We start from the raw sequence: 9,526 nt of genomic DNA on the forward strand, positions 1-9,526 counted from the left end.
ATTGTGAAGAGGTCTGGTGTTCTGTGTTCATCATGTTCAGTTTTACTCTCCCACTGTGACGTCATTATGTTCATGTGTGCCAGCTGTTTCCTCATGTGTCTCCACTTCCCCTAATCACCTCCTGTGTATTTAAGTCCTCTGTTTTCAGTGTGTGATTGTCAGGTCGTCTGTTGTCCACGCCATGTTTCCGATGCCATGCCATGCTTCCAAGTTTCTTGTCTAGGTTTTTCTTATTGTTTGTTTAGATTCCCCAGTTTAGGTTTGTGTTAATTTTGCTTCAGTTTGCCTTGCCCTTTGTTTGTACCTTTTCTACCAGCCATATTAAACGGCTCGCCTTTTGTTAACATTTCAAGTTCTGTTCCCTGTTCCTTGGAGTCTGCGTTTTGGGTCCTTTTCTCAATTCATACAGTCTGCCCTCGCCAGACTGTGACAATTTCAATATCACAATAATCTTCCAATTTAGAACTACAAGTTAAAAAAAGAACTAACATAAATAAAATACACTTCAGCTAATTACTTAAAAAATATATATATATTTTCCCAAACCACGCGGAGCCGCATTAAAAGGACTAAAGAGCCGCAGGTTGCTGACCCCTGAGTCCTGCACTTGATTCCTGAATCACAACGATATTAAACCTGACAGTATAGAGGTATCAGATAATAGTTTTATAAAAGTTCTCACAAAATAGATCCAGGTGACTTCAAGCCTTTAAACAGACAATCTAATATTCCTTCTCAAGCATGAAACTCATTTACAAAAATGCATCAAATGTTTTGATCCTGCTCACCTTTAACTGACATCCAGCTCTGTTCTGACTCTCTTCCTGAGTACTTACACTTGTAGAAACCTTCATCAGACTTTGACACTGCAGAGATCTTCAGCTCCCCTCGGGGATCATTTTGAATAAGTTTGTCATTGTGATAGAAAAACACATTGGAAAGTATTTTCTGTGTTTTCAAACTGCAGCTCAGATTAACAGAAGCTCCCTCAGTCACAGGATGAACAGGACTCACCAGGATAGGAACATCATGATAATAATAATCAGAATCTGTGAAAATAAAAAACAAACATATTGTTTCCGTCAGACCAGCTGGTGCATGTTAGATTTTTATTGTTGATTGTCATTTATGCTTAGAAATATCTACTCATATATGCTTACAGTTGTATAATCAATGTCATGTTGGTAGAGGGTTGATCCTTAGTTGTCTGCAAAGACTTTGTGTGCATTCCAGAGTGTTCTGGCATTCACACCCACGTCCTGGGAGCGTGGGAGAGGTCGTACCTTCTCTTATTGTTTTGTGGTAGGATAAACGTATCTATATCTGTTTTAGTCTAAGTGCCTTTTGTTTAGATGAACTGCTGGACTTCCAGACCAGCAGGTTTAGGGAAGTCGTTTATGGGGTCACACACTGACCCCCCCCCCCCACACACACACACACACAAAAGGTACTCTTTGTGTGTGTGTGTGTGTGTGTGTGCGCGTGTGTGTGTGTGTGTGTGTGTGTGTGTTTGTATGTAGACGTCATATGTTAATGAACCTATGTATATTCATGTAACCTCAATAAAAGAGCAGTGTTACGGGGGAACGGACGAGAGCAACTGGGGTCAAGCGTTTGTCCAGTTCTCTCCCGTGCATGAAAAACATAAAGAACTTTGCCTAATCGTGCCTTGCTTTTGCTGTGTAGTAGAATTGTCTTGAACGTTCCAGCGAATAGGTTTAAGCTACAAACCTATCAGTGCAAACCTTTGAGAAAAAGCTGTGAGTCGTGTCTCATGATTTACATGCAGACCTGGCTTCAGAGAGATTTTTCGAAATCTCAGCCTTGTTGTAATGATTGAAGACAATATTGAACTACTGACAACATTTAACGATTGAGATATTCGGCTACACTGGGTTCATTATGTGGATCATTCTTATAGTCAGTGCTTTCATTTTAGAAGGCTGAGGGTCCATGGAGTAAATAAATGCATCATGTTACTATTTTATATGGAGATTGTTGAATCTGATGGCTGTTATGGTATCACTACATGGTTTTGCAAACCCTGCAGGAGTCAAATTATTAACAGTGACATTATTGAATGGTTAAAGGTGTAATTGTAAATGTTTGCATGTTTGTGTTATTTTGCATGATGTGTTTCTTTAAATTTCTCTGAATGGAGACAATAAAAGTTCATCTAATTTGAAAAATAAGATGTTGACTTTTTTAGAGTTTTATTCTGACAGAGAAAATATAAAATACTGTTGGAAAATATTTAACACACTCGATAATGAAATGATGGAGTGAAATGAGATCAACAACCAAGAATATTTAGATTTTGTCTGAAATTGTCATTTTTCTTTGTTTTGCCACATAGAATTACTTCACATACAGCAAAGCTGGACAAATGAAGAAAATGTATAATAACATACTCTGTACAGTGATGTTGACTGCACTGCTGAACTCTCCTGATCCAGACTCACACCAGTACACTCCAGTTAATAACCTTAATGAAACGATGTTACATATGGATCCAGTACTTATCCAACAGTAATAATGATATGAAGGCTTAAACTGTGGCACAGTCATCACTCTCCACTCAGTGAAGTTTCCCTCACAGGTCAGTGAGACAAAGTCAGAGATGAAGTGTTGTACGCTGTCAGGACTCACTGTGAGAGACGCTGCTGAATGAACATCTGGAAACAACATGTAGTGAAGAGACAAAGCTCACAGATGTTAGCATTCAAAATATCACAGTGAAAATATTTGTTTGAAGCTTTTGTTTTGAAGATCAGTGATAATATTTCAAGAAGATGCTGTGTTTGTTTGGTCCAACTGTAATTTTTAGCTTAAAAATTTTATCTTTATTATAGACTCAATGGTCCAGAATAAATAATAAAAAAATAAAATCACATAAAAGAAATTATCAGGACTTTACCAGCTTTAACACTGATCAGCACTAATAGAACAGACAACACTGAGTCTGACAACAAGCCCTGAATCACACAGACAGTCAAATCAGTGGAAAACAAAGGAGCCGAATACTGACATGTTTAAGATGATCTAACCCACATGCTTTATCTGCTGGCAGCTCATGTAGAGCTTGGTACAGGTCATGTGACATCATGAGCTTTGAGTCATCACTCTCAGCATCATCCACCTGATACAGATCACTCTGAACACACTTCAGTCATTTGCTGTAATGTTTCTGCCATAATTCTGTGATATTGTCTGTTTCACAGATTCCTTCTACAGTGAGATATTTTGCAGCAGCAGGACCAAAACTAAAAACCTTTGAAGTATATTTTAAATGAACAATAACAGCAGCTGTTATTTGTGACGTCTTCTTCTAGCGTCCATCTGTAGTCAGTGTTTGTCTTGTATTTGTCAGAGCTGTTAACCTGCCTGCTGACATCTTTGTTTCTTTATTAACTATATTTGACTTTTTTATCTGAACACCTACCTGAACACTAAACAAAGAGTCTTAACTGTGTAAATCCTGTCTGTGCACTAAGTAAAAAATAATCAGTACAAACAGTAACATGAGTTTAAATATCAAAGTAAAAGTATTAAAATACACAACATTTAAATTCTCATAGATGTCTTTTGTTTTTCATGTTATCACATTAAATAAAAAGTGAAAAATAAGAAAAGGAAACAAGGAAATTCAGTTTGGTTTGATCACAGAGAGAAAGGAAAATATTCAGTTCAGTTCTTCTTTTGGGGAGTTTTAATGTACACAGTCATCAATGGTCGCCATGGAGAGGAGATTTTAATGGTCTAAATCTTGGTGAATAAAAATGATGACCTAACATGAGCTCATTGAAAGGACAGAGAGAAACAAACTGACCTGCAGACCAGACAAACTTTGGTTGACTGTGATCAGTGAGATACTCTGGGTCTCCTCTTCCAGCTCTGCACACATATCCTGCTGTGTGTGTCTGTCCATGAATGATGTAGGAGTCCTGTGCAGTCCCACTGCCATCAGGTAGCAGCTCATAACTGTAGGATTTATAGTGGAATGTTTTCAGATCAGGAACAGCTTTATACCAGTAGAAGCTCCATCCTGCAGACGGATGTTCAACCTCACAGTTCAGAGTTACTGAGGCTCCAGGACTCAGCCATGATGGAGACACAGTGAGGACAGGATCTGTTCAAGAAAGATTTTCTCTCAGTGAACATGTAGCACAGTCTCTGAACAGTGAGCTCAGTTTATACAAAGAATAATAATCTCAGTCTATATGAACAGAAACACATTTTACAAAGTGTTCAAACAGCTTAAAGCAAATATGACTTACTGTCAGAAACTGTCAGTGTGACTGAATCACTCCACTCTGTTGTTTTATGCTGTGAACTTTTCTACATTAATGATGGATTGGCGTAAATCTTCTAATGAGTTAAAAGATTTGTGTAAATTAAAACCTCTGAATTTACCAACATTTCCAAAAACAAACAAAGGAATAAACTGAATCATATGTCAGTGCATCATAATACAAATACAACAGTCACACTGCCCCCTACTGGAACAGCTGTGTTATCAGTCTCTGAGGCTGTGTCCCAATTAAGAGACCGCATGCTTGAAGTATGCATTTTGAGATCTATTACGTCACAGCGACGCGACGACGGTTGTCCCAATCCAAATTGTACTCCAAATGCGCCGTTGATTTCCCCAAATATCAAGCGTGGTTCGGTGCACGCTTCGTGGTCCCATATAGCCCACAATTCATAGCGCGGCGGTGGGTGTGGATAATTTTGCCGCAAAATACGGCAGACGGCAGAAGGGAGTGGCCGACGAGTGAACTGTCAAAAGTAAGTACTTGTCATGGTCTGAGTGAGCAGCCGGGAATTTCCAATAGTGCCAGAGCATTCTTGGCTCTGCCCGTGGGCAGACCTTCCTCAGCTTCACGCATCTGGATCTAATTGGGGCAATCAGGCCAAAGGGGATTTAAGCTCTGCGCTGTCTCCTCCCTGCTCGTTCGTCAGCTACCTGATGATCTTTTCTCCAGTGTCGACTGCTGCTCACCACTTGGATCTCGGCTCCTTTCCACCTCACTGGGAAATATTTCCAAACCTCACCTGCCTGCCCTCCTGCTCACTCACCACTTTGGATCCAACGAACCCCAGGTCAGCCGTTTCACCTTTTTCAAACTCCGAGGAATTGCCTCACCTCCCCCTCAATACCATACCTCCACCTCCTGCAAGTAAGCTGGAAAAACTGTTATACTTAACCTCTCTGGTAATCCACTTTAACCAAGCTCTAACTCTGCTCTCCTCTCTTCCCAGTGTGACCAATACTTACCTGCCCAGATCCAGTTGTCCTCACGTTCATGCCACTCTAATAGTTTCACGGCTACGTTTCCACACCACAGTTTGCCACGTCCCTGTGTTTTCACCTATATTATATATTCACCAATAAATTGTGTTAAAACCCTCTCTTGCCTCCGCTCTGTGTGTCTGCGCTTGGGTTCTGTTCAAGTTGCTGGCCTCCGTCCAGTGTGAAAGTACTGAATATGATGTCACTTATTTATGTGCAAATGTTTAGTAATGAAGAAGATTAAAACATTACTGTTGGCCACATGTCGGCAAAGTTATGTGACATTAGTGATGTTTGTACTTTCAGCGTTAACTTGGTTTCAAAGCCTTCACTTTAATATATATATATATATATATATATATATTTAAATATATATATAAAAAAAATTCCCCACTCGCCCCTGCGGGCGGTCAATCCTTCAAGCTCGGGTCCTCTACCAGAGGCCTGGGAGCTTGAGGGTCCTGCGCAGTATCTTAGCTGTTCCTAGGACTGCGCTCTTCTGGACAGAGATCTCCGATGTTGTTCCCGGGATCTGCTGGAGCCACTCACCTAGTTTGGGAGTCACCGCACCAAGTGCTCCGATTACCACGGGGACCACCTTCACCCTCCACACCTTCTCGAGCTTTTCTCTGAGCCCTTGGTATTTCTTGAGCTTCTCGTGTTCCTTCTTCCTGATGTTGCTGTCATTCGGAATCGCTACATCGATCACTACAGCCGTCTTCTTCTGTTTGTCTACCACCACTATATCCAGTTGGTTAGCCACCACCATTTTGTCCGTCTGTATCTGGAAGTCCCACAGGATCTTAGCTCAGTCATTCTCCATCACCCTTGGGGGCATCTCCCATTTTGACCTTGGGACTTCCAGGTTATACTCGGCACAGATGTTCCTGTATACTATGCCAGCCACTTGGTTATGGCGTTCCATGTATGCCCTGCCTGCTAGCATCTTACACCCTGCTGTTATGTGCTGGATTGTCTCTGGAGCATCTTTACACAGCCTGCACCTGGGGTCTTGCCTGGTGTGATAGACCCCAGCCTCAATGGATCTTGTGTTTTTTGCTCGCTCCTGTGCTGCCATGATTAGTGCTCCCGTGCTGTCTTTCAGTCCAGTTTTGTCCAGCCACTGGTAGGATTTCTGGATATCAGCCACCTCCTCTATCTGCCGGTGGTACATACCGTGCAGGGGCCTGTCCTTCCATGATGGTTCCTCGCCTTCCTCCACTTTCTTGGGTTTCTGCTGCCTGAGGTATTCACTGAGCACACTGTCAGTTGGGGCGATCTTTGTGATGTATTCTTGGATGTTCCTTGTCTCATCCTGGACTGTGTTGCTGACACTCACCAGTCCCCGGCCCCCTTCCTTCCGCTTAGCGTACAGCCTCAGGGTGCTGGACTTGGGGTGAAACCCTCCATGCATGGTAAGGAGTAGGGATGGGTACCGGTATCCGGTAGTAACCAGACCGAAAAGCAGCGCACATTTCGGTGCTTTATTTCGGTGCTTTTTTTTTCCTGAGCTGTGATACACTTTAGATTCTAGCCAATCATTTTACGTTTCCGAGGATAGTAGGAGGGTCCAGGTACGTACGTTCTTTTAGAGCAGAGCTACAGATTAAAAACACCCAAGGCGAAGCGGTCAAAAGTCTGGCTGTACTTCACAGCAAAATATGCAAACTCAGCAGCCTGCAACAAGTGCTTTAAGCTGATACTGTGATACTGTCAAAGGAGGTAACACCTCAAATCCGATGAAACACCTGGCGACACATAGCATTTTTTTTAAAAGCCGAGAAATGCGCCGTATTTAATAGCTTGCTGCGAGACCTCACACCGAGCACATCTACTGTGGGTCCGATAACAGGCACCACACCGGTGCCTGTTATCGGACCCGGAGTTAGCAACATCCCCCCAAAACCCGAAGAGGAGAGTCCTGGCCCCTAGCCCTGCCAGTGTAGCAGAAATGATGACGGATGATGATGGCAGCAGCAGCCGTTCTTCTCTGCATGAGTAGCTTAATGTTGTTCGTGTGTAATTTACGTTGAGTAGGCTAACCACGTTATTAAATTAATGCATGTATGGTGAACTAGCAAACACCGTCGTAGTTACATGCGGCTGTCTTCTTCTTTGATGGCAGATACTCCCTTCACCCTGGCCAAAATGTCTAAAATGACCAAAGAAAAAGTGGGAAACAGTTAAACATGAGAGGTTTTCTATTGCTTAAGCACTGCTTCCAGCCAAGAGTGATACCATATATGCCCCATAGCTGCAGAAAAGGCTAACATTGTTATATTTTTACAAAAAAAAACAGCTGAACATGAGAGGTTTTTGGACCAATTTTGTGTTCTCCATTCTTTAACCCTTTAAGACCTACCATAGAACCAAGTCCGCCAGAGCTTATATTATATTTTTACATGCTGTGGAGCCATTTTTGGGAGCATTTCAAGTCGCTATACATCAATACAACCATTATAGCCCAGATTTTAATAATATGTATTCATTAAGTGCATAGTAATTACATAAATTGCAAAAAAGTGCAATAAACTACAAAAGAATTGAAAATCGTTTTTGCTTTTTTAACATATATTTGTAGTTAGAGAAATTTAAGAGGCTTATCCCTCAAAACTGTAAATACAAAAAAGTTGCACAAAATAGTTTCCTACCACAGGAAATTTATTTTGAGTGTCTTCATAGTTTTATTTTTGAAATACACCAATTTTTATACACTGCAGGAAAAACGAAAATAAATATTATACTGAAAATTTGCAAAAAAGCAGCATATGCATCAAAATAAACTATTTCCAGCAGTGCAATATGAGTCCTAAGCATCCCAGAAACCACACAGAAAGTCATAAAGTCAAAGATAACTTTTAAAAAGAGCAGCATAGGCCCCGAGGCCCTGATCGCAAAAAAGACTACATTTCCGCGAAAATGACGTCACTTCCGGTTTCGGGCAGGTAATGGCGGAAATGCAAAAGTTCGCGCTGACGTCTATTCCAAGTAGGAAGTGTTATGAACAGCTGATCGGATCGGTAAAGCGTGTTTCTGGAATATTATGTTTTTGTTGCTGCAAGCGCTTTTTATGCAGTTTTTGCAAAGCTTTATGTGGAAGGAAACCGTGACCTAGGACAAGCTGATGGCATAAGATGTAAGTACAACTCCTCCGGTTTCATATGCAAAAAAAATTTTTGCGCTAGCTTACGTGGTTGCAGTGCTACTGGGATTTAAAAATAGTTACGCATAACAGAGCGTTCCCGCTCCGATCGGCTCTAAAGGGTTAAGCACCAGTTCGAGCACCGTTTAAGCACCGGCACCATTTCAAAAGTACTGGTTTGGCACCGGTATCGGATAAAACCTAAACGATACCCATCCCTAGTAAGGAGCTTTCTTGTCTTGATGTCAGTGGCTTCTATCTCCTCCTTTGGCCAGCCTATTACCCCAGCAGGGTACCTGATCACGGGCAGGGCGTAGGTGTTGATAGCCCAGATCTTGTTCTTACCATTCAGCTGACTCCTCAGGACTTGCCTGACCTTCTGCAGGTACTTGGTGGTTGCAGCTTTCCTAGTGGCCTCTTCATGGTTCCCATTCGCCTGCGGGATCCCCAGGTACTTGTAACTGTCCTCTATGTCTGCAATGTTGCCTTCTGGTAGTTTGATCCCCTCTGTTCTGGCTACCTTCCCTCTCTTTGTTATCATCCGACTACACTTCTCCAGCCCAAACGACATTCCAATGTCATTGCTGTATAGCCTGGTAGTGTGGATCAGTGAATCGATGTCTCGTTCACTCTTGGCATACAGCTTGATGTCATCCATGTACAGGAGGTGGCTGACAACTGCTCCGTTCTGTAGTCGGTATCCGTAGCCAGTCTTGTTAATGATCTCACTGAGGGGGTTCAGACCTATGCAGAACAGCAGTGGGGACAGAGCATCTCCTTGGTAGATCCCGCACTTGATGGTGACTTGTGCTATGGGCTTGAGGTTGGCCTCCAGTGTTGTGCGCCACATCCCCATTGAGTTCCTGATGAAGGCTCTTAGGGTCCCATTGATCTTGTACAATTCTAAGCATTCCAGTATCCAGCTGTGGGGCATTGAGTCATAGGCCTTCTTGTAATCAATCCAGGCAGTGCACAGGTTGGTCAGTCTGGTCTTGCAGTCTCGGCTGACTGTTCTGTCCACCAGCAGCTGGTGTTTTGCGCTTCTGGTATTCTTGCTAATTCCTTTCTGTGCCCCGCCCATGTATTGACCC

General features: G+C 42.3%; 1 long non-coding RNA gene across 1 annotated transcript; it reads right to left on the bottom strand.

Moving 5' to 3' along the window:
- Nucleotides 1–949: 949 nt before the first annotated feature.
- Nucleotides 950–2,507, bottom strand: LOC120743506. Its single transcript, XR_005698221.1, has 2 exons — nucleotides 2,412–2,507; nucleotides 950–1,049 (listed from the first exon to the last, which is right to left on the bottom strand). It is a non-coding gene; the product is annotated as an uncharacterized LOC120743506 (long non-coding RNA).
- Nucleotides 2,508–9,526: the final 7,019 nt, after the last annotated feature.

The sequence above is a fragment of the Simochromis diagramma genome, unplaced genomic scaffold (genome assembly GCF_900408965.1).
Source record: "Simochromis diagramma unplaced genomic scaffold, fSimDia1.1 OVJJ01000819.1, whole genome shotgun sequence".
Lineage (NCBI taxonomy): Eukaryota > Metazoa > Chordata > Actinopteri > Cichliformes > Cichlidae > Simochromis > Simochromis diagramma.